Source organism: Protopterus annectens, chromosome 7.part0, assembly GCF_019279795.1.
Source record: "Protopterus annectens isolate FY-2018-M chromosome 7.part0, PAN1.0, whole genome shotgun sequence".
Taxonomy (NCBI): Eukaryota; Metazoa; Chordata; order Ceratodontiformes; family Protopteridae; genus Protopterus; species Protopterus annectens.
Genome location: NC_056739.1, coordinates 850,761,638 through 850,784,204, shown reverse-complemented (window position 1 = coordinate 850,784,204; position 22,567 = coordinate 850,761,638).

Below are 22,567 nucleotides of genomic sequence, written 5' to 3'. Positions count from 1 at the left end.
TTTCTATGCATTAAAGCATCTAAACAAAAACCCCAGCCTTCTTGTTATATGTGTTAGAGATGAACAAGTGATTTGGTGTCAGAAGTGGTATGTGTAACAGGACATGGTGTCAGAAGTGGCATATCTAAAAGGCCATGTCTAAAGGACAAGGAATCAGAACAGGCATATCCATGGGGTATGAAGTCAAAGGAGGCCTGGGTAAAACGACTTAAGGTACTTGCTAAGAGCTGGTAGAATATATAGGAGTGGCTCATTCCTAAATGTGCAAAACTTTGCAAAACAGGTCAGAAACAAATTTCAGGTATTAAAACTTGCTCAGCACTATTTCTTTTTGCATAATATGAAACAAGACATACAGAACACTCTAAATGATTTTCACATAAACAGATATGTATGATATTGATAAAAATATTCAAATTACTCTGAAAATGTTTGAAATAAAGTCCAAATTGCATAAAACAAATAAAATAAAAGGAAACAACAGCATTTTCACAAAGCATATGCATTTCATACTAAGCAAAGATATTTGAGTTATCAGAAGTGTATAAAGTGTTTGTATGTTTGTGCAGTGTTACAGTAAAGCTATTTCACCTGTTACAGCCATTACAAGGCATATTTTCACAAAGTACAGCCATAACAAGACATATTTCGTAAAGCACAGCCATTACAGGACATATTTCACTAAGTACAGTATTTTCGAAGAGTTTATTGTGAATTTGAATGTTGTTACAAGTTCACAAAACTGTTTGTTCGTGCATAATTAAAAGGGCCATATTTTTAGTGTATTTCTTTATACTTTGTGGGCATGGCAGATGGATTTCTAAAACCCAGTGCACTTGTGTTTGACAATAATATTGCAGAGAACTGGACAGTGTTTGAGCAAGAGTATGACATCTTCATACAGGCTGCATTTTCTGATAAAGATGACCGTACAAAGGTATTCATTCTACTTAATTTAGCTGGGTCAGAAGCTATAGAAAGGGAATGCTCATTTGTGTATGCACCTGTTATCTATACTGCAGAGGAGGAAAACTGTCATATTGTTGTCCAGGCTGAGTTAAGGGAGGACCCAGAATGCTTAAAACATAAATTTAGAGAAATGTGTAACCCTCAGACAAATGTTACAAAGGAAAGGCACTTATTTTATACAAGGGATCAAAAGCCTGGTGAAACATTGGTGGCATATATAACTGACCTGAGAAATAAAGCTAAAACGTGCAGATTTGGTGACTTCAGTTGATAACGGACAGACATGTGTGTGGTATAAAAGATGATGCTGTGAGAAATTGTTTGCTTCGTGACAGTGATTTAACTTTGAATAAGGCCATTGGGATTTGTCATATATACAAGTTCAGCACTACAGATGCGATGTTTGCTCTGAGAGTGTTGATGGAGAAATACAGAGAAGGTCAGAAGGAGTTGCATTGTGTCTTTGTGGATTTAGAGAAAGCATATGACAGGGTTCCTAAAGAGGAGTTGTGGTATTGTATGAGGAAGTCGGGAGTGTCAGAGAAGTATGTAAGAGTGGTGCAAGATATGTACGAGGGTAGTGTGACAGGGGTGAGGTCTGCGGTGGGAGTGACGGATGTATTTAAGGTGGAGGTGGGATTACATCAAGGATCAGCTCTGAGCCCTTTCTTATTTGCAATGTTGATGGACAGGTTGACAGACAAGATCAGACAGGAGTCCCCGTGGACTATGATGTTTGCAGATGACATTGTGATCTGTAGTGAGAGTAGGAAACAGGTGGAGGAGACCCTGGAGAGGTGGAGATATGCTCTAGAGAGAAGAGGAATGAAGGTCAGCAGGACTAAGACAGAATATATGTGTGTGAATGAGAGGAAGGATAGAGGAATGGAGAGGATGCAGGGAGTAGAGGTGGTGAAGGTGGATGAGTTTAAATACTTGGGATCAATAGTTGAGAGTATTGGTGAGTGTGGAAGAGAGGTGAAGAAGAGAGTACAGGCAGGATGGAGTGGGTGGAGAAGAGTGTCAGGAGGGATTTGTGACAGACGAGTACCAGTAAGAGTGAAAGGGAAGGTCTACAAGAGGGTAGTGAGACCAGCTATGTTATACAGGTTGGAGACAGTGGCATTGACAAAAAGGCAGGGGTCAGAGCTTGACGTGGCAGAGCTGAAGATGTTAAGATTTGCACTGGGTGTGACGAGGATGTACAGGATCAGGAATAAGTATATTAGAGGGTCTGCCCAGGTTGGAAGGTTTGGAGACAAAGCCAGAGAGGCAAGATTACGTTGGTTTGGACATGTGCTGAGGAGGGATGCAGAGTATATTGGGGAAAAGATGCTAAGGATGAAGCTGCCAGGTAACAGGAAAAGAGGAAGGCCTGAGATAAGGTTTATGGATGTGGTGAGAGAGGATATGCAAGTGGTTGGTGTGACAGAGCAAGATGCAGAGGACAGGAGGAAATGGAAACAGTTGATCTGCTGTGGCGACCCCTAATGGGAGCAGCCGAAAGAAGAAGAAGACAAGCTCACAGAAAAGCACACATATATGCTTACAAATGAGAGCAGCTCTAGAAGGCACAGTGGTAAAGCTCATGTTGATGGTATTCAGCATGTTATTAAAATAAACAGCCCCAAGCACATGGCAGCTGTTACCCCTGCAGCACTCATTGGTAAAGCTCAGAACTTTCCAGCAAATTCCAGAGTTTGTACATTCTCAGTGAAGCATAATAGTGAGTCAGCAAACTCAATGCATGAGCCCCAACTTAGTTTCATTGCGAACTGTCGTAATTGTGGTAGCAATTATGAATCTAAAAGGGAAAAATGTTTAGATTTTGGTCAACAATGCCACAAATGCAATAAACGGAATAATTTCAAAAGATTTTGGAAATCAATATGCCCACATTCTTTTATTAAAAAGGAACATTTTAAAAGCAAGTTGATCCATTAGACAGTAGCAAGCCTACTCTTTATATTGATGGTGTATGAGTGCTTCATGAAACAGTCAATGCATTAGATTTAACGGAAAAGAATGAAGTATTCTGTACTGTTCAGATAAATGGCAAAACCACAGAGCTCAAAGTTGATACAGGTTCTAAGTGCAATGTCATGTCAGCAGAAATATTTGCCAGAGCATATAAAGATGAAAGGCTTGATTTGGCAAGGTGTGTGAAGCTTGTTGCTTACTGAGGTGAAGAAATTCATACCAAAGGCTCAGTAGTGCTTTCATGTTGCTCTGCTGGAAGAAGCTACAACTTGTTATTTTATGTAGTCAATAGAGGCACGTCCAGTCATTATTAGGGCTCAGAGACACATTGAAAATGGAACTGGTTTAATTTACTAATAAGGAAGTCCATCATGTTAGCTTAAAAGACCACTACTCTAATTTCGCTCAGTACATTTTTTCTACCTATGCTGATCTGTTTGATGACAAACTAGGCAAATTTCCAGTTGTGTATTCCATGAGGTTAGACCCAGAGGTCAGTTCAATTATCAGGCCAGCACGTTAAGTTCAAATAGCCATGCAGGACAGAGTCAAAGCCGAGTGAGATAAAATGGTGTGACAAGGTGTGATTTGTCAAGTTGAAACACCAACTACATTGGGTATCTTTCATGGTGGTAGCACATAAGAAAAGCTTAGATGACATCAGAATATGTATTGACCCAAGAGATTTGAACAAAGTGCTAAAAAGACCTCATCATCCAATGCGCACAGTCAAAGAAGTTGCAGCCTAGATGCCAAAGGCCACTATTTTTTCTGTCTTGGATGCAAAGAGTTTGCAAATTCAGCTTGAGATGAAATCATCATTACTCACAACCTTCAGTACTCCATTTGGAGGGTACAAAATTTTGAGAATGCCATTTGGGATAAATTCTGCAAGTGAAGTCTTTCAACGAGCAATAGAGCAATTTTTTTCTGGGTATCCTTGTGCTATTATAGTAGACAACATACTGGTAGGAGGTCGTGATGAAGCCGAACATGACAGAAAACTCAGAAAAATTCTAGAAAGGGCACGTCAGGTGAATCTTAAGCTCAGTGCATAGAAATTCAAGTTCAAGGTACAAGAAGTTACTTATGTTGTTCATTTATTTACAAGTACAGGCCTATGATCAAACCCTTCAAAACAAGCAGCCATTCTTGAGATGCCAGCACCAGACATTGTTCAAGCCCTGCAACATTTTCTTGGCATGGTCAACTACTTAGGCAATTTCTTCCAGATTTGAGACACTATCAGCATCGGTCAAAGAGGTGACATGTAAAGATGTATCCTGGTCTTGGTTAGAGCAACACCAAAGAGCATTTGAAGTCCTGAAAAAGAGAATTGTTAGTCCACCAACACTCAGAGACTATGATGTTCACAAGCCAGTAACACTTTCCTGTGGTGCTTTGAAATTTTGTTTAGGTGCAGTCATTCTACAAGAGGATCAACCTGTTGCCTACGCATCGAGAACTCTTACCCAAACTGAGATGCAGTATGCCGAGATCTAGAAAGAGCTTTTGGCAATTGTGTTTGCATGTTCAAAGTTCCATGGTTATGTTTATGGTAGACCTGTCCAGATGTAAACAAGCCACCAACCTTTAATCACTATCTTGAGAAAACCTATGCATTCAGCTCCAGCCAGACTGCAATGTATGATGCTGAGATTGCAAAAGTACAATTTCAATCTTCTCTACAAGAAAGGCAAACTTCTTTATCTTGCGGATACATTATCCAGATCACCCAGAAACACCACAGAACAGCACAAGAAGGAGAACCTTGATTTTGAAGTCATGGAAGTAAGAAATTTTTCTTCCACACATCTTGATGAGCTGAGAGATCACACAGCCACAGATCCAGTTTTAGTGTTTTACAAAGGCTCAACCACTTAATCAATCAAGGATGGCCGTCAAAGCAATCTACTTTACCTCAAGAAGTGCAAACTTATTTTCCATACAGAGATGAGATTTTGTCAGACAAAGGTATCATTATGAAAGGTCCAAAAGTGATTGTTCCAAAGTCCTTGCAACCAGAATACATTACTGTCTTGCATCTTGGTCACCCAGGAGTCCATTCTACCAAAAGAAGGGCGAGAGACCTAATATTTTGGTCTTCTATGTCACAAGACATTGAGAGAGAACCTTTTTCTTGTTCTGTGTGCAATAGTACAAAGCCACATCAACAGAAGGAACTGCTTCAGCTTAACCAAATTCCGGAACTACCTTGGTCAACAGTAGCCACAGACATTTTTGAGTGGAATGGTCAACATTATTTGGTGTTAGTATAGTCTTACCCCAATTGGTTTGAGATTGGCCTACTTCCAAACGTAACATCCAGTACTGTCATTACTAACATGAAACCTCATTTTGCAGTGCATGGTAGTCCACACAAAGTTATTTCTGACAATGACATGCAGTTTACAAGCCAACAGTTCAAAAGACTTGCTGAAGAATGGGACTTTACTCATGCCACAAAGTAGTCCAGAGTACCTGCAGTCAAATGGTTTGGCAGAACGTGCAGTTTAAACTGCAAAGCAGTTAATACAGAGGTCAAAATGAGATAATAATGATGTTTTCCTGAATCTCAGAAATACTCCTCATGATAAACATCTTGGTTCAACTGCTCAGAGACATTTATTTATTTATTTATTTATTGCAGTTGGTTTACCAGGATAGTCTATTGGGCCACAAGGAACCCGTTTTCAATGGAGTCCTGGGGAGAAAAGCTCCAAAATACATTCTACATACTTACAAACATATATTCATACATACATTCAAAGTTTAACAACAGGTAAAAAGAAAGCAATATCAAATAGTACAGCAAGTGTACAGCTAAATACATTGTGCAGAAAAACGTATTAACTATTTAGCACAGAAATATCCATTTATACAGAGTAGTTAGGAAAACATAGTTACTAAAATGGAAGAGGAGGTACAATGACATGATGTAGAGATGGAAGAAGAGAATATATGGACTTATCTAATAAATTCTATGGAATTTTTGGGTATAGTAAGATGTAAGCAGAGTACGGAGGGATGAGAGAAGGAGAAGAGTAGGTTATGTAGGGTGGGAGCAGGAGCATTCCCACTGAGATGCTAGGTGTGTATAGAGAGATTCTTTGAAAGTAGAGTGATTAGAGGTGGTGCGGATGAGTGGAGGAAGGGAGTTCCAGAGGCGAGCTAGGTTGAAGGATAGAAGGTTTTTGCCTGGGGGATGTGTAGGTTTATGGACTTTGAGTAGGTTTTGATTGTTTGATCTTAATACTCTATTGGGTAGATGCATATTAAAAGCAGAAGAAAGGGAAGGACAGAGGGAGGGGTTGAGAATGAGCTTGTGGGCTAGAGTTAGTTGAGTGTAAGTTAGTTGATTGGGAAGTTCTAGCCATTTTAGTTTCTGGAGGGAAAAACAGTGGTGGGTAGAAGACTTGTGGCTGGTGGCGAATTTTGCAATTTTGTTGTAGCAAGAGGAAAGTTGTTTTTTGAGAGAGGATTGAAGATTAGTTAGGAGTGGGGCGCCATAGAGAAGGGAGGGGATAAGGAAGGATGAAGTGAGAGTTATTTTAGTAGCAGAGGTAAGGTAGGCATTTTGTCTATAAAGCATACCAAGTTTTTGGTGTTTTTTTTGTAGGTGAGAGGTAAATTTAAGTTGGTTGTCAATTTGTACCCCAAATAGCTTGGTCTCTGACATCAATTCTAGGGGAGAGTTATTTTGGCTAGTGATCGAAAAAGTATTCATATTGAGATGAGTAGCTTTAGAAGGAGTAAAAATCATTAGCTTGGTCTTGGAGGCGTTAAGAGCTAGGTGATTTTTTAACATCCATTGCTCTGTTGTAGAGAAGGCATCTTGAGTTAGTTTTTGAAGTGTAGAGATAGAGGTGGCCGAGCAAATGATAGTTGAATCATCTGCATATTGGATGATGTTTGAGAATGGGATTGATTTGTGGAAGTCATTTATAAATATGTTGAAGAGAACAGGACCTAGAATGGAGCCTTGTGGAACATCTGTGGGGGTGCTAAGGAATGAGGAGGTAGTTTTTTTCCATTTTACTGCTTGATTCCGGTTGGATAGGTAACTAGAGAACCATTGCAAGGAAGAGGAAGAAAGGTTAAGTTCTGAGAGTTTAGTTATGAGCAGGCTATGTGAGATGGTATCGAAGGCTTTGGAGAGGTCTAGTAATAAGGTAGAGACAATTAGGCCAGAATCACGAGCTCTATTTACTGTTTCAAGGAAGGAGAGGAGGGCTGTCATTGTGCTGTGGTTAGGTCTAAAGCCATGCTGTGTGGGAGTTATAAGGTGATTTTCTAGGAGATGAGGAAGGAGTTGAAGTTGGACCCAGTAGAGCAGAAGAGGAGTGAAAAACTATCAGTAGAGCAGTGTTCAAGAAGGGTAAGTAGTAGATGGGTAAGTGGAGAGGGCCTAGATATGGTGGGGAAGTGGACTAAAAGTATCAGGGGAAAGAGTGAGGGACTGAGATGTGAGAACTAAGAGTCTGAAAGAGAGAATGTCAAGATCAGAATAAGTCTAATGTCAAGGGGAAGGGATATCCTCTAGTGGATAGAAGCTATCTACTCACAAGGGAAAAATAGGGCTAAGTAAATAAGGGGAGAAGGGAGCAACAGTGCTGGGAAAAAGAGTGAGGAGTGGAGGGCAAGGAGTAGAGTTGGGGGGGGGGGGTTAGGCTGCTGGCACTCCAGACAGGGAGAGTATGACTTCAGCTAGTAGGAGTACAAGAGTTTTCAGGCGTAGTAAACACACATACTTTCTTGAGATCTTTAGGGAGCCTCTCGGGAGCGATTTCCTCAAGGGAAGTTGAAGCAGCACAGGGTAGTTATTGCTAAGGCAATAGGGAGTACAGCTTTGGTTAGGTCCAGTATCCACCCAGGCAAAGACACAGGGGGAGATTCAGGGCAAGAGAGCTGGAGGACAGGAAGGAAGGTAGAAGTCTGTTAGTTACAGATAAAAATACACTTAACAACTACTACTGTTTAAATAAGGAGGTATGACTAAAACAGGCAAGTTCTACTGTTATTCACAGGAAACAACATGAACATCTATCACGCACTATACAAATTAACATTGTTCAGTAGGCAGCAAATATAACAATAGAATAAAAACAGAACATATGCAGGAGGAGTCAGGTAGTATTGGAATTATAAGCAGATAAGGTTAAAAACTATGTGCCTCTCAACTGCGTTTACATCACACGTATGAGGTAGCTCATAGCTAATAAAGGCTACCGCCAGTAGATACAGACTACCCAAGTAGTTAACAATTACCCATACAACAGTGTCTCATACAATCAGGGAATTTGCTGGAGTCAGAAAAGAAAAATGGCACAGCTAATGCACGAACAGTGTTCGTAAGTTTTACCCTATTAGTGCCCCAGTGAGTCAATAGTACTTCACTGATGGGTCAATATACTCCTAATACAATATAGAAGCTACAACAGTTTACAAGAAACAATAGCATTTGCTACAGAATTAACTGGGCTAGCGTCACTATCAGAGGAAGAGCGACAGAATTAACTGAACCACATCCTTCATTTAAGTTGGAGAGTGACTGAATTAACTTAACCACATGCGAGAGGCTAGCGTACCAACTGGGCTAGCGTCTCTATCAAAAACAAACACATGGTAAACTCCTCAACCTTCCAGCAGAATAGGCAGAGCAATAATTAAGCTGTCGAGAAAAAACAGAGCCACATTACCAATCAGTAGTCAATTGTTGGTTCTATGAACAACAGGTTAGTGAAAGCCAGTCAGTTGAAGAAATGCTTAACCCAGAAGTTCTACTACAATAAAACCAGCAAACCTCTTAATCCATTGCGAAAGGGAGAATTGGTAAGGATGGAGACATCCAAGGGTTATGATCAGATTGGTGTTGTGAAGAATACTGGTCCAGAGCCAAGATCGTACATTGTGGAATCAGAAGGAGCAACTTTTAGGTGGAATCAGAAGCATTTGAGATTGGTGTCTGAGCCTATACCACAGCAGATAACCTGTGAGAAAGACTCTTTATCTCAGAGTGAGTTGTCCGGTGTACCAGTTCCAGAGGAAGTTCCACATTCCTGTTCCTATGATGAATCCAGAAGTTCCTGATATGAGTTATGCACCATAGACTGTCCCTTTTGCTAAACTTGGTCCAGATTGTTATGTTATGAGATTTGATCGAATCTCTAAACCCTGTAGCAGATACGAAGCAACTTGGACATGAACACTGTGTTTTGTTTCCAATGTATATACGAATGCATGTCTATCTCTGATATTGTTTTGTATAAAGGGCAATCGTTTTAAGAGGGAGGATGTAGATCAATATGTGTGTATATACCTTTAAGAAGCTATTCAAGGGCTTGTACAAGTGCATAAATACTGAGCACGTGCGAGCCTGACTGACATTTTGTAGTAAGCAGTTGAGATATAAGTATGTATGTATATAAGGTCTGTCTGTTAACTACTTCATTCATATTTTATGATGCTGCTAACTATTTATTTATTTATTTCATAGGTTCATAGGTAGGTACTAGGCTATCAGCCCAAGGGCCTACGTAAGCCTAGCCAACAAGGTTCCCTGACTTACGCCACCCAAGAAAGTTATTTTCCTGTGCCACTGTCGAGCAGAGATACAGAAGTAATCCCCGGGGTGTATTTCCTATTTCCCATCCACTCATCAAGATTGTTCTTGAAGAGAGCTAATGAAGAACTTTGCTTGACATAGATGGGCAGCCTTTTCCAGAGTATGGGAAGTCTCTGGGACAGGAATTTATCCCTCCAGCATGTCCTGTTTATCGTGGTGACAAGGTTTAGGTCCCAAGACCATGTAGCTCGGTGGGATTGGGATTTCTTTAGGTGTAGCATGTCCCAACAGCTCTGGGTTTGACATATATGTTAGGCAGAGATCACCTCGGAGTAGGCGATATGCTATGGAGTAAAGCTGGAGTTTTTTGAGGTGGTCAGTGTAGGGCATTTGTTTGAGGCCAGTAATCCTCTTTGTGAGATACTTCTGTGGCCTTTCCAGCTGCTGCAGATGTCTTGTGAGGTACATTCCAAAAGGGGTGTTGTACTCTATAATGGGTCTAATGAGTGTCGAGTAGAGGGGAACAATGACCTCTTTTTTCCTGGATGAGAACCCTTTTATGATGAGGTGTGCCATGTAGAAGGGCTTCCTGACTACTGTGGCGATGTGACTGTCAAAGGAGAGACTACTGTCCACCTGGGTCCCAAGGTCTCTTATCACACATTCAGTGTTAAGTAGATTGGTGCCTATGTGGTAGTTTATGGGTACAGAGTTTTTACCAAAGGGAATGACACTGCACTTTTTGGCATTGAGATTGAGGCCATGGCTCTGACACCAGGCATCTGTCTCAGTGAGGCCCTTCTGTAGGATGTCCACATCATTTGGGGACTTGACTTGGTTCCTAGTTTGCAGTCATCTGTGAACTTCATTAGTCAGAGGCCTTCTGTGTTAGCCTGTACTTCAGAGAAGTAGATACCAAACAGGAGACGTCCCAGGATGAAACTCTGTGATACTCCACTTGTCACTGCTTTGAGGTCAGATTTGGAGACTGCAACTTTTACAGTGTGGTTTCTGTCAGTGAGCCAGTTGGCAATCCATCTTGTGACATAGGGATTTATACCTAGCTTAGTGAGTTTAGCTATAATTCCAGAATGGGGGATGGTGTCAAAAGCCTTGGCGAGGTCAAGATAGGCTGTGTGAATCACCTTACCCTCATCTACGGCTTTGATGACTGCCTCAAAGAAGTCAATCAGGTTCAGGAGGCATGATCTGCCTTTCACAAACCCAAACTGGGTGGGATCCAGAGTTTGGAGGTTACCAATGTCTTTGTTTATGAGTTCCATGACAATACATTCCATGGCCTTGCAGACCAGGCTCGTCAGGCTAATAGGATGATAGTTCCTGGGATCAGTGGTGGCTCCCCCTTTGTGGAGTGGGATAACTGTTGCTGTGTGCCATTCAGTGGGCACAAAGCCTGATCCGAGGCTATTATTGAACATGGTGCTTAAGTAGGGAGCCAGTTCATTCTGAAGTTCGTGTAAAACGCAGCCTGGGATGTTGTCCAGTCCCATGGATGCTGTGTTTTTGGCTTTAGAGTGTGCATCTTTTACCTGCATAGTTGTGATTACAGGGACTCTGCATTCTTCCTGTATATATATGGGGCCTTTAGGGGGTGGGGGGGTAAGTTAGCACTGAACCTATCTGCCAGGATGTTGGCAATATCAGTTGGTTCTGTAATTTTTGTGCCGTTGTGCTGTAACTCAGAGCAGATCTGGGTGTTGCCATCAAGATTCTTGACATAGCTATAGAATGCTTTGTGGTTGTCCTTAGAATAAGTGTCAATTTTGTTTTCGTAGCTAGCTTTGGAGGATCTTATAAAGGATCTCAGCTTCTTACTCAGGCTGACCAGGGAGCTCCTCCACTCATGGGAATTTACTCTCTTTTGCAACAGTTTCTTCCTTCTGTTGTACAGTTTGTTTATGGCAGGGGACCACCAGATCGGTTTCCTTTTTTTGGAGGATAGCATCTTGGTTCTGTTTGGGATAGCATGATCCATGCACTCATGTAAGCACTTATAGAGTACATTTGTGTAGGATTCAGCAGTTGTAACTGCATTGTCCATCTGCATGGGTGTCATGAAGTTCACCACTTCTGTCTTAAGAAGCAGGAAGTTGGCTTTGGAGAAATTGTTTACCATGGTTTCCTTAATGGGAGGTGGGGGCGGGATGCGGATATCAAGAGTGATTAGCTTATGGTCGGATCGGACCAACGAGAAGTTGACTTCAGGCGTGGAACACCGGTCACTCATGTTGGTAATGACTAGGTCTAGGATATTGCTGCCCCTGATGGGGGTGTGGATAAGTTGATCCAAGGCATTGGAGTTTATGAATTCCAGAAAGCGTTGAGCTAAGGAGTTGGTACACGAGCAGTTTTCCCAGTTAATGGTGGGGTAGTTGAAGTCACCCATTATTAGGGTGTTTGGTTGACCCTAATATTTTCCAGTACATCAAGAAACGAGGAGTGGGAATCCTGGAGCATGGTGGGGTATCTGTAGCAAGCTACAATTTGGATTCCAGTTTTGCCGAGAGTTAGTTGCATTTGGATAACCTTGGATGCATTATGCTGAGCAACTAGCCTGGAGGTGTGGATATCCTTAATGAATATGGACACACCTCCGCCTTTGGTGTTTTGGTCCAGGTTACATGGCCGAAAAGTGTGGTATGAGTTATAGCCTGGTAGTGCAGGGGTGCTCTCTGCAGCCTTGAACCAGGTCTCAGCCACTGCACAGATATCGATGTTCTCCATTTTAAGGAGTGCCTCGAGTGAGTGCATTTTGAGATTTAGACTTCTAGCATTGAGTAGCATTACCCTCAGTTTTTGCTTGCCTGTTCCTGTTACGGTGGTGAATTTGTTATTTGAACCTTGCATAAAAAAGGCACTATAGGGGCAGCAAGAGCCTTAGCCAGTATCTGGAACCCCAGGGGCGACAGGTGCAGGCCATCTGTGGCAAAGCATCGTGGTCTGTCGACCATGTCATCCCAAGCAGACAGATACTGGATCCCCTTAGAATGACACCAGAAGCTTAGCCAATTGTTGAAGTCAGTAATTTTGTCCTTGTACTGCAGTATCATTCTGGGTGATGGCAGAATGCTACTCAGGGCTAGGGTCATACCTGCCTGGGCTACAAGATCAAAGAGCTCTTCCATGTCTCTTTTCATGTAGTCCAGGGACGTATGTCTCAGGTCATTCACATCAACATGGACAATGATAGAGTCATATTTGTACTTGTTGTGGAGTGACCTGAGTGCATGGGTTATGTGGCAGATCCTGGCACCTGACAGGCAGGTGACAGTAATGTTTAGCCTGGTGAGTGGGACATCAGTGTGCCTGACTATAGAGTCACCTATGACTAGTGTGTTGGGTACATTGTTTGGCCTTATTGGCTGTGGTTGAGTGGCACACTGAGTCTGTGGTCTATGTGTCATTTGGGTTGTGTTGGGGGATGGAGGTTGCTTGCGTTTCTGCTTTGGAGGTCTCTGTTGCTTAGACAGATTATTATTGAGAGCCTCCGCAAATGGTTTTGTGTTACTATGTGTGGATTTTGGTGGTGTAGATTTAGTGAGACTGTGATGAGTGTGGTGTGGTGCAAATGTTTACCTTCTCCTCATGACTGTTAAGTTCAGTCTTGGTTGGAGAGAGCTTTACCTCCAGTTTGGCTAGATAAGTGCATCTCTCACAGGTTGTAGTGCTGGGTGGTAGGAGGAGAGGGTTGTCTGTGTACATAAGGCAATTGCTACATTGCCCCAAGATGCCCAGATTCATCAGATAGACAGGAAAGAACACATTTATTTGACATTTGTTAACCAGGTTGGTCCAACTGGGCCAAAAGCCCATTTTCAGTGTACACCCAAGGAGAAAAACTCCAGAGTATTTAACATAAATAAATGCACAGTAAAGTAGAATGATATATTCTAAGTTATACATAGTTGGAGTGAAATATTACAACAAGGAAATATACAAAAACAAAAAAGGATTGTGCACCAAAAAAAATCAGTTTAAAAAAAAATACATTTGACAGGAAGTGACATCATTGAAGGTGTACAGTAATGTATTTGCAGCTGATGTCTAGGAAAGAACAAAAATAGAGGTTGAAGAAGTCGATGACCTCTGAGACATTCTGTAAATATCAGAAGATATAAGATAATACATAGAATACAATACATACACACACAATCACGTTGTTTAAAAAAAAAGCTGCAGTCGATATTGAGCTGTGACATCCAAGGGTATTTCTATGCATTAAAACATCTAAACAAAAAACCCAGTCTTCTTGTTATATGTGTTAGAGACAAATGAGTGACAGGTTAGAGCTACCACATCACCTAAATTTCCTTCCATTTCACTTTTGCAGTATTCTTAATATGAGGGATCCCCTCCCAAGGGTGGCCCAGTGTCTGGCCAGTATACCAAAGCCTTTAGGTTGTTAATAATACGCAGTACATCACACATATGCTCCCTGTGCAAGGTGTAGAGCATAAAGGTGATGTCCAGATGTATCATCCTCAGAACTTCTTTGCCACCAGTCTGAATGCCATCTTTGATCATCAGTTTGATCGCCCAAGTCATTGCTGGGTACCTAGCCATTCAGATAAATGCCCTGTTTTTTTTTTTGCCTTATTGTTTCATCATTTGTGTTATAATGGGGTTTCGTGTCATCCAGAAATGGTAAGGCCAGTGTGGGAGACAGATTCCCCATAAAGACCACCATGAGTAGTGCTTGCCTTGTTTAGGAGCTTCTCCTGATCATACATCCTGTACTATTTGTCAGACTTTTGTTTCAAAGACCTTATGTAGTTGTCTTTCATCCCTTACTATTTATCTTGAAAACCAGCATCTAAACTTTTAGTAAAAGATGCTATGGAAGGCACTTTCTGGCCTGAGGGGCAGCCATCTTCGAAGAAGAAGGCCAAAAAAGTCAGGTCAGATTCTCCGGCTGTGCCTCCTCCACCAGAAGTCTCTCCTGATGCTGGTGAGAGCCCGGAGGATCATCCAGTTTCTGTGCTGGATTCCTCTGCCATGACCGGTTCAGAGTCTGGCTTGAATCTGGCTTCTTGCACATCCTCGGAGGCCTTTCAGACGTCCACTTTGGATACTCAGGGAGAACCGCAGCTGATTCTGGTTCTCAGATACTGGTTAGGGAAGAAGTCCCAACTACAATTATCACGTCTAAGCCAGTGTCAGAGCCTTCTACTTCTCATAAGGTGGACATTCCTTTAAAAAAGAAGCAGAAGACAAAAATATATTTCTTCTGTTCCCAAGGCATCTGTCAAGGTGAATGGCAGAATTTTTGACAGGGTTTGTTCAGTGCTCTTATGGCCTTGAAGCCTCCTCAGGGTGTCTCTGTCCAGGATCCTCCTTGGTCTTTTTCCCCCTTGTAGATCAGAGTGCACATGCTATGTACCATGTCTTTAACAAGTATGTCAAAGATGTTGCATGCATGTATAAATGCTGGGCACGTGCCATTCCTAGTGCCATTTTGAGAGAGCAACCAGAGAGTAAGCATGTATGATTCCAGTAGTTAGTTTGTATATAATTTACTTAAGTTAATGTCAGTTAACTTCTATCGTGATGTGTTTGTATAAAATAAAGCTGCTTGAATAGAACCCATGAAGTCTCTTCTATTGTGTCCAAGGTAGGAGAGCGACATGGTGTCAGAACCGGGATCACAGAGAATAATATTCGGAGCCATGAGGTGCAGAGATGACAGTGAAAGTAGACTAAGAGGAATGAACACAAAAACGAGCCAGAAAAGAATCAAAGATAAAGAGAATATGTACGAACTATTTATTTTATAAAAGGGATAAAACGGAGCATTACAAGGGCACAAACCATATTATTAAACAAGCTGGAGGCACAATAGGTTTATTAACTAAGGGAAATGTTTAAAATAAGATATTTGACAAAAACAATTATCAGAAAAGACAAAATGAGGATGTTTAAGGCAAAATGGGCATGTTTAGAGTAAAACGAGCACAAGAAAAGTACAGTGCGCATGAAAAGAGATTAAATGAGCAAGATGAATATAATAAGGGCAAAAAAGGGCACATTAAGCATAAATAAAGCAAGGCAACTGCATGTTTTTTGGCAAAATGCTGTGTTTTGGTTTAACTATGACCTCATATTGTATCAAGGGCATAATTAAAGTTATTCGAAGTATCTCAAAGTGTGTAAAAGTGCTTATTGTATGAGTTTATTACTGTGTATTTATTTCAAAGAGTTTATTTGTGTGTAAAGTGCAACTATGTCATGAAGTACTTTCAAAGTATAACCATTTCAAAATGTTTCTTGTACCGGGTGTCTCTATTTGCAAAGTGCTGCCATTACAGAATGTTTCTTGCACTGTAAAGAGTGGTCTAGCAAGGTACCGCTATTGTGGGGAAATTTCAGTGTGCTGTGTACAGTTTATTCGCAAATTGCAATTACTTCAAAAAGTTATTGACTCTGAGCTTCTCTTGCCTAGTTCATTCTCATTGTGAAGTTATTTTAAATGTTTCTTGAAATGATGATAAGTTACTTTTGCAACACAACAGTTCCAAAAGTATTACAATGCCCTAGAGAATTATTTTGCAAAGTTCAGTTACATAAAGGCTTGTATCTCACAGTTATTTGATGTTTCTTGTGCTAATAAGAGGTGATTTCTTGCAATACTGTAATTTCAAAAATGCTACAGTGCCCGAAAGAGTTATTTTGCAGAGTATGCCCAATAGCATAGTTTCAAAAAGCCCAGGAACATAATTTCAGAAGCACAAAAGTATAAGGGCAAAGTTACAAGTATTGGCATAAATCTCTGGCATATGTGTATGTGTATATGTTCATGCTTATTTGCAAAACCTTTCATTGGTATGTGTTAATATGGCAGACAGATTTCAAAAGCCCTTACCACTTGTATTTGATCAGAATTTTGCAGAGATTTGGAGAATATTTGAGTAGATTAGTAGTACAATATTTTATACAAGCAGAATATTCAGATAAAGATGCATGCACCAGGGCATTCATTTTGCTAAACCTAGCTGGGACAGAGGCCATAGAAAGAGAGCGTTCATTTGTGTCTGCACCTGCAGTATATGAGGGAGAAGGTGAAATCATCATATTGTTCTACAGGTTGAATCAATGGAAGACCCTGAGTGCTTGAAGTGCAAGTTCAGAGAAATGTGTAACCCTCAGACAAATATTACATTGGAGAGGCATTTATTTTACACGAGAGATCAGAAACCAGGGGAAACTTTTGCAGCTTATATACCTGACCTGAGAAACAAAGCTAAAATGTTTCAGTTTGGTGACTTAAAAGATGGGTTAATAAAGGATTGGCTCATGTGTGGTATTAATAGTGCTGCTGTGAGAAAGATCTGGCTTCGTGACAATGATTTAATGTTTAGTAAGGCCATAGAGATCTGTCAAATTCATGAGATGACAAAAAAAAAACACAAGTATGCTTGCGAGTGACAACAGCATGGTTTCAGCAGGCTCAAGAGCAAATGTAGATAGTATGCAACACATGGCAAACAGAAAGAGGCTGAAGCACATGGCAGCCACAGCCCCTGCTGGCTCACCAGGGAAACCACGTAGCTTTCCAGCAAGTTCTAAGATTAGTTCAGTTAGAGGAGCATGTTTTTCAGTGCAGTAAAAGTGTGAATCAGCAAAACCCAAGTCCAGCTTTATTGTTAACTGTTGCAAGTCTGGCACCAATCATGAGTCTAAAAGAGAGAAATGTTTAGCATTCAGGCAGCAATGTCAAAGTGTAAAAAAGGGAACCATTTTCAAATGTTTTGCAAATCAAGTAATCCTCACACAGTTGTAAAGGAAGGTCACACAAGAAACCAAAGTGATCAAGTATAAATGCAACAGTCAGCTTTCTATGTAGATGGTGTGCCAGTAGTTGGTGAAAGAGTTGATGCAGTGACTTTATTTGCAAAGAGCAAAGTGTTTTGTACTGTCCAGATCAATGGTAAATCCACAGAGCTTAAAGTAGACACAGGTTCAAAGTGTAATGTTATATCAACAGACACATTTGCTAAAGTGAAAACTAGTGAACAACTCAACGTGGCCAGTAATGTCAAATGTGTTGCTTATGGAGGTGAAGAAATTCAGACTGAAGGCTCAGTGATGCTTTCATGTTATTTGGCCAAGAACTGTTACAACTTGTTATTCTATGTAGTCCAAAGACCAGTACAGTCTTTATTGGATCTCAAAGGTAACTTGAGAATAAATCTGCTTTCTTTTACCAAAGAAGTTCATCACATAAGTGCATCTCCTAGTTCCAATTTTTCTGAAGCTATTTTCTCAGACAATGCTGATGTTTTCAATGACAAGTTGGGAAAACTTCCAGTTGTATATTCCATGAAGTTAGAGCCAGAGATTACTACAGTAGCTAGACTGGCAAGAAGAGTTCCGATAGCTATGCAGGATAAAGTCAAGGCTCAGCTGGATAAAATGGTGCAGCAAGGTGTAATTTGTCCAGTTAGAGAACTGATTGAATGGGTGCCATCTATGGTAGCAGCCCACAAAAAAGGCTCAGATAAAATCAGAATATGTATTGACCCAAGAGATTTGAACAAAGCATTGAAGAGGTTGCATCATCCAATGTGCACTGTCGAAGAGGTCACAGCCCTAATACCGAATCCCACTGTCTTTTCTGTCTTGGATGCAAAACGTTCATTTTGGCAAGTGATGCTTGATCACAAATCCTCATTACTAACCACTTTTGGTACCCTGCTTGGCAGATACAGATTCCTAAGGATGCCATTTGGAATAAATTCTGCAAGTGAAGTCCTCCAGCATGCAATGGAAAAAAGTTTTTCAGGTTAACCTTGTGCCATAATAGTAGATGATTTATTGGTTGGAGGCAATGGTGAAGCAGAGCATGATAGAAACCCAAAGAAAGTTCTAGACAGAGCATGTGAAGTAGACTTGAAGCTCAATCCTCTGCAGTGCAAATTCAGTCTACCAGAAGTTACATATGCTGGTCATTTATTTATCAGTCCTGGCTTGAGACTAGACTCAACCAAGCAAGCAGCTATCCTTGAAATGTCAGCACCAAACAATGTTCAAGCTGTACAATGTTTCCTAGGCATGGTCAGCTATTTAGGCAAATTTATACCATACTTCAGTGAACTGACAGCACCTTTACGTGAGCTAATGTGCAAAAATGTTGCATGGTCATGGTTAGAACATCACCAGGAGGCATTTGAAGACCTTAAGCAGAAAATTACCACACTGCATACATTGAGATACTATGATGTGAATAAACCAGTCACTCTTTCCTACAATGCTTCAAAATTTGGTCTTGATGCAGTTATACTTCAAGAAGGCAGACCAGTAGCCTATGCATCTAGAACACTTACCCAAACTGAGATGCAGTATGCTCAATCTGAGAAAGAACTTTTGGCAATAGTATTTGCATGTTCCAAATTTAATGATTATAGTTATGTTCGAGCTATTCAGACTGAAACTGACCACCAGCCTCTAGTTACCATTCTAAAGAAGCCTATTCATTCAGCTCCAGCGAGATTACAAAGAATGATGCTCAAACTACAAAAGTACAACTTCAAAATGGTCTATATAAAAGGCAAACTACTCTATCTGGTTGATACCTTATCCAGATTGCCCAGAAATATGACAGAGCAGCTTGACACAGAGAAATTTGACTTTGACATGGCGGCAGTGCATAATTTTTCTTCCACTAGGCTTGATGATTGAAGAGATCACATAAAGACTGATCCAATTTCGCAAAAGCTCAATTACTATATTAATGTTTGATGGCCGCCAAAGCAATCTTTCGTACCACCTGAAGTGCAAACCTATTTTCCTTACAGAGATGAAATGTTGATGGAAGATGGCATTATTTTCAAAGGTCCTAAAATTGTTGTTCCTGCTTCCTTAGAACAAGAATATATCCAGATTTTAACTGTGATCACCAAGGTTCTGCATCCATAAAGAGAAGAGTGAGAGAATTAGTATTTTGGCCTTCATTACTGAAAGACCTTGATAAAGTACTTTCTTCTTGTTCAGTATGCAATCGTACTAGACCGCATTTGCAAAGAGAACCACTTCAGCTAAGTCGAGTTCCTGAACTACCTTGGTCAACAGTAGCCAGTGATATCTTTGAGTGGAACAATAAACACTACTTAGTATTGGTAGACTCTTATTCGAATTGGTTTGAGATTGACTTACTAGCTAACCTAACATCTACTGATGTTATTACTAAGATGAAACATCATTTCTCAGTCCATGTTAGTCCACATAAAGTTATTTCTGACAATGGTACTCAATTTACTAGTCAGCTGTTTCAGAAATTTGTAAGAGAATGGGACTTTGTACATGTTACTAGCAGCCCTGAATATCCACAATCAAATGGTCTAGCTGAACATGCACCGCAGAGTGCAAAGCAATTACTCTCAGAAACATACCCCGTGATGATATTCTTGGCTCACCTGCTCAAAGACTTCTTTCTAGGAAAACCAGAATGACGCTACCCATGAGTTCCAGTTTATTGAGGCCTAAAGCTAAGAACAACAGAACTATAAAAGCTCAACTATTCAAGAAGCGTTCAGTCCAGAAGTCCAGTTATGATAAATCGAGCAGATTTCTTTGTCCATTGAAGGAAGAAGAAATAGTGAGAATACAAATGGTGAAAGGTTTCGACTGGAGTGGTCAAGTTACTGGAATATGTGCTGAGCCGAGATCCTACCTTGTAGAATCTGAGGGTATGGAGTACAGGAGGAATCGCAGGCATCTACTTCCTGTACCAGAATCATCACCACAATCTTGTTCTAGTGACACAGACTGTAGATCTCAAAGTGAACCAAATGTTTCCATTCCAGAGTGTGTTCCTGCCTCTGATTCCATTCCTGAGGATGTTCCAAACAATTCTAAGATCGAACATTTTACAGATACAGTTCCAGTTGCTAAGCCCAATACCCAGTTTTACATCACACGATATGGACGAGTATCCAGGCCCAGTGTGAAATATGCAACAACATGGACCTAACTGTGTATATATGTACCTTATCTTGTGTAAATGCATGACAGAGAACTGTCTGTGATATCTGCATGTCAAATAGCATGTAATATTGCATGTTTCATTTTTTCAAGAGGGAGTATGTAGATCTGAGTACACATGCTGTGTTCTGTGTCTTTAAGAAGCATTTCAAAGATGTAGCGTGCATGTATAAATGCCAGGCATGTGACATTCCTAGTGCCATTTTGAGAGAGCAGCCAGAGAGTAAGCATGTATGATTCCAGCACTTAGTTTGTATATATTACTTAAGTTAAAGTCAGTTAACTTCTATTTAGATGTGTTTGTATAAAATAAAGCTGCTTGAACAGAACCCACAAAGACTCTTCTATTGTGTCCAAAGTAGGATAGTGACACCCCTCAAAAGATCTAGGGATCAGGATTCCTCTGAAAAAGAAGTGGATTCTGATGAGGAATCCCTGGCCTATTCTACCCAGACTCCTTCCTCTTTGGATTATGGTTCTGAGGAAGAGGAGTCTGCTTGTCCTGAATCTCTTTCTGATGATATTTCCTTTGGGGGTACTATTGCCAAGATGATGTAATTATTTAAATGGGATTTTTCCCAAGTTTATGAAGTGCAGAGGAGATATTATGAGTCCCTTCAACTGGAATCTCCTAGACTCTCTGCTGCTCCTTCTGTTTTGGCTGCTTTATTGGATGCCTTTTCTTCTGCATTTCAGGCCCCAGACCCTCAGCCCCCTACTCCTAAACAACTGGATATGTTTTATAAAGTCCCTGATGACTGCAAATTCATGTATGTGTCCATCTGCTGACCCTTAAGTGGTTTCTGTGGCATCCTGATAATCCTCTTAAGTTATTGCCTTCTACCAGACTTCTTCCTTCTGATAAAGACAGCAGGACTACAAAAAGGCTGGGTAAAAAAGTTTATACTTCAGCCACCCTAGCATTTCAGGCTGTTAATTATCAGACTTCTATGACCAGATATGTTTTGGCTGCCCATTCCCAGTCTTGCCAGATTATTTCTGTCCTTCCTGATTCTTAGGGAAAGACTTCTGCCTTGTCTATGTTAGGGGGCTTATTCCCAGGTAGCTCACCATTCCAGTAAATGTAGTAATGATGCAGTAGATGATTCCAGAAGGGCTGCTGCTTCTGGCTCTTTGTTGAGGAGATATCCCTGACTATAGCTTCAACCTCTGATGATGATATTAAGGATAAGTTGATGGCTGCTTCTCTGGACAACAAATGTTTGTTTGGTGCTGCTGCAGATGATTTGTTCAAGTCCCTGCAGGAGAAAGGCAAGGAGTAACAGGACTTGAAACATATAGTTGTTTTCCCTGACACAAGTTCCTGAGAAACTATCCTAATAAACCTGCCTTTGTTAGAAGGCAGTCTTGTCCTCCTCTTAAAAGCAAGAAGGGTGGTAGGAGGGTTCCCCCAGCTAAGCCTACACAGACCCCTCAAGCACAGAAGCCTTCCTTTCCTGGTAAACCAGGTGCTGTCTGACTCCCCAATTCTTCCCAGCCACATTCCTGTCTCACATCATCTTTCTCTGTCTCTTCCTATCTGGTTAAACATAACCCAGGATTCCTGGGTTCTTTCCATCATTTGCCAGGAGTATTTCATGGTTTAGAAATCTCTTCCCCCCTTTATAGGCATCCCTCAGCCACCTGAAGACCGGCTGAGCTCTTTTCCAGAGGTGCTTCAGGGTTTTTTTGATTCAGGGAACTATTCAAGACGTTCTAGCTGCTCAAAGGGGGAAGAGGCATTATTCCAGAATGTTTTTGGTCCCCAGGAAAGAGGGCACTTAGACACCCATTCTGGATCTTTTTCACCTGAATACATTTCTGAAGGTTCCTTTCAATTGTTATCCCTTCAGACTTTGTTCCCTTTTCTGCTTCCTCAGACGTTTATGGTTTCTCTGGATCTCAAAGATGCTTACCTCCATATCTCTATTTTCAGAAAGTTTTTACATTTCTCTGTTGCTCCATGGCATTTTCAGTTCTCTGCTTTGCTTTTGGCCTCTCTATTGCCCCAACAGTATTCACCAAATGCCTAGCTCCTGTGATTGCTTTTTGCAA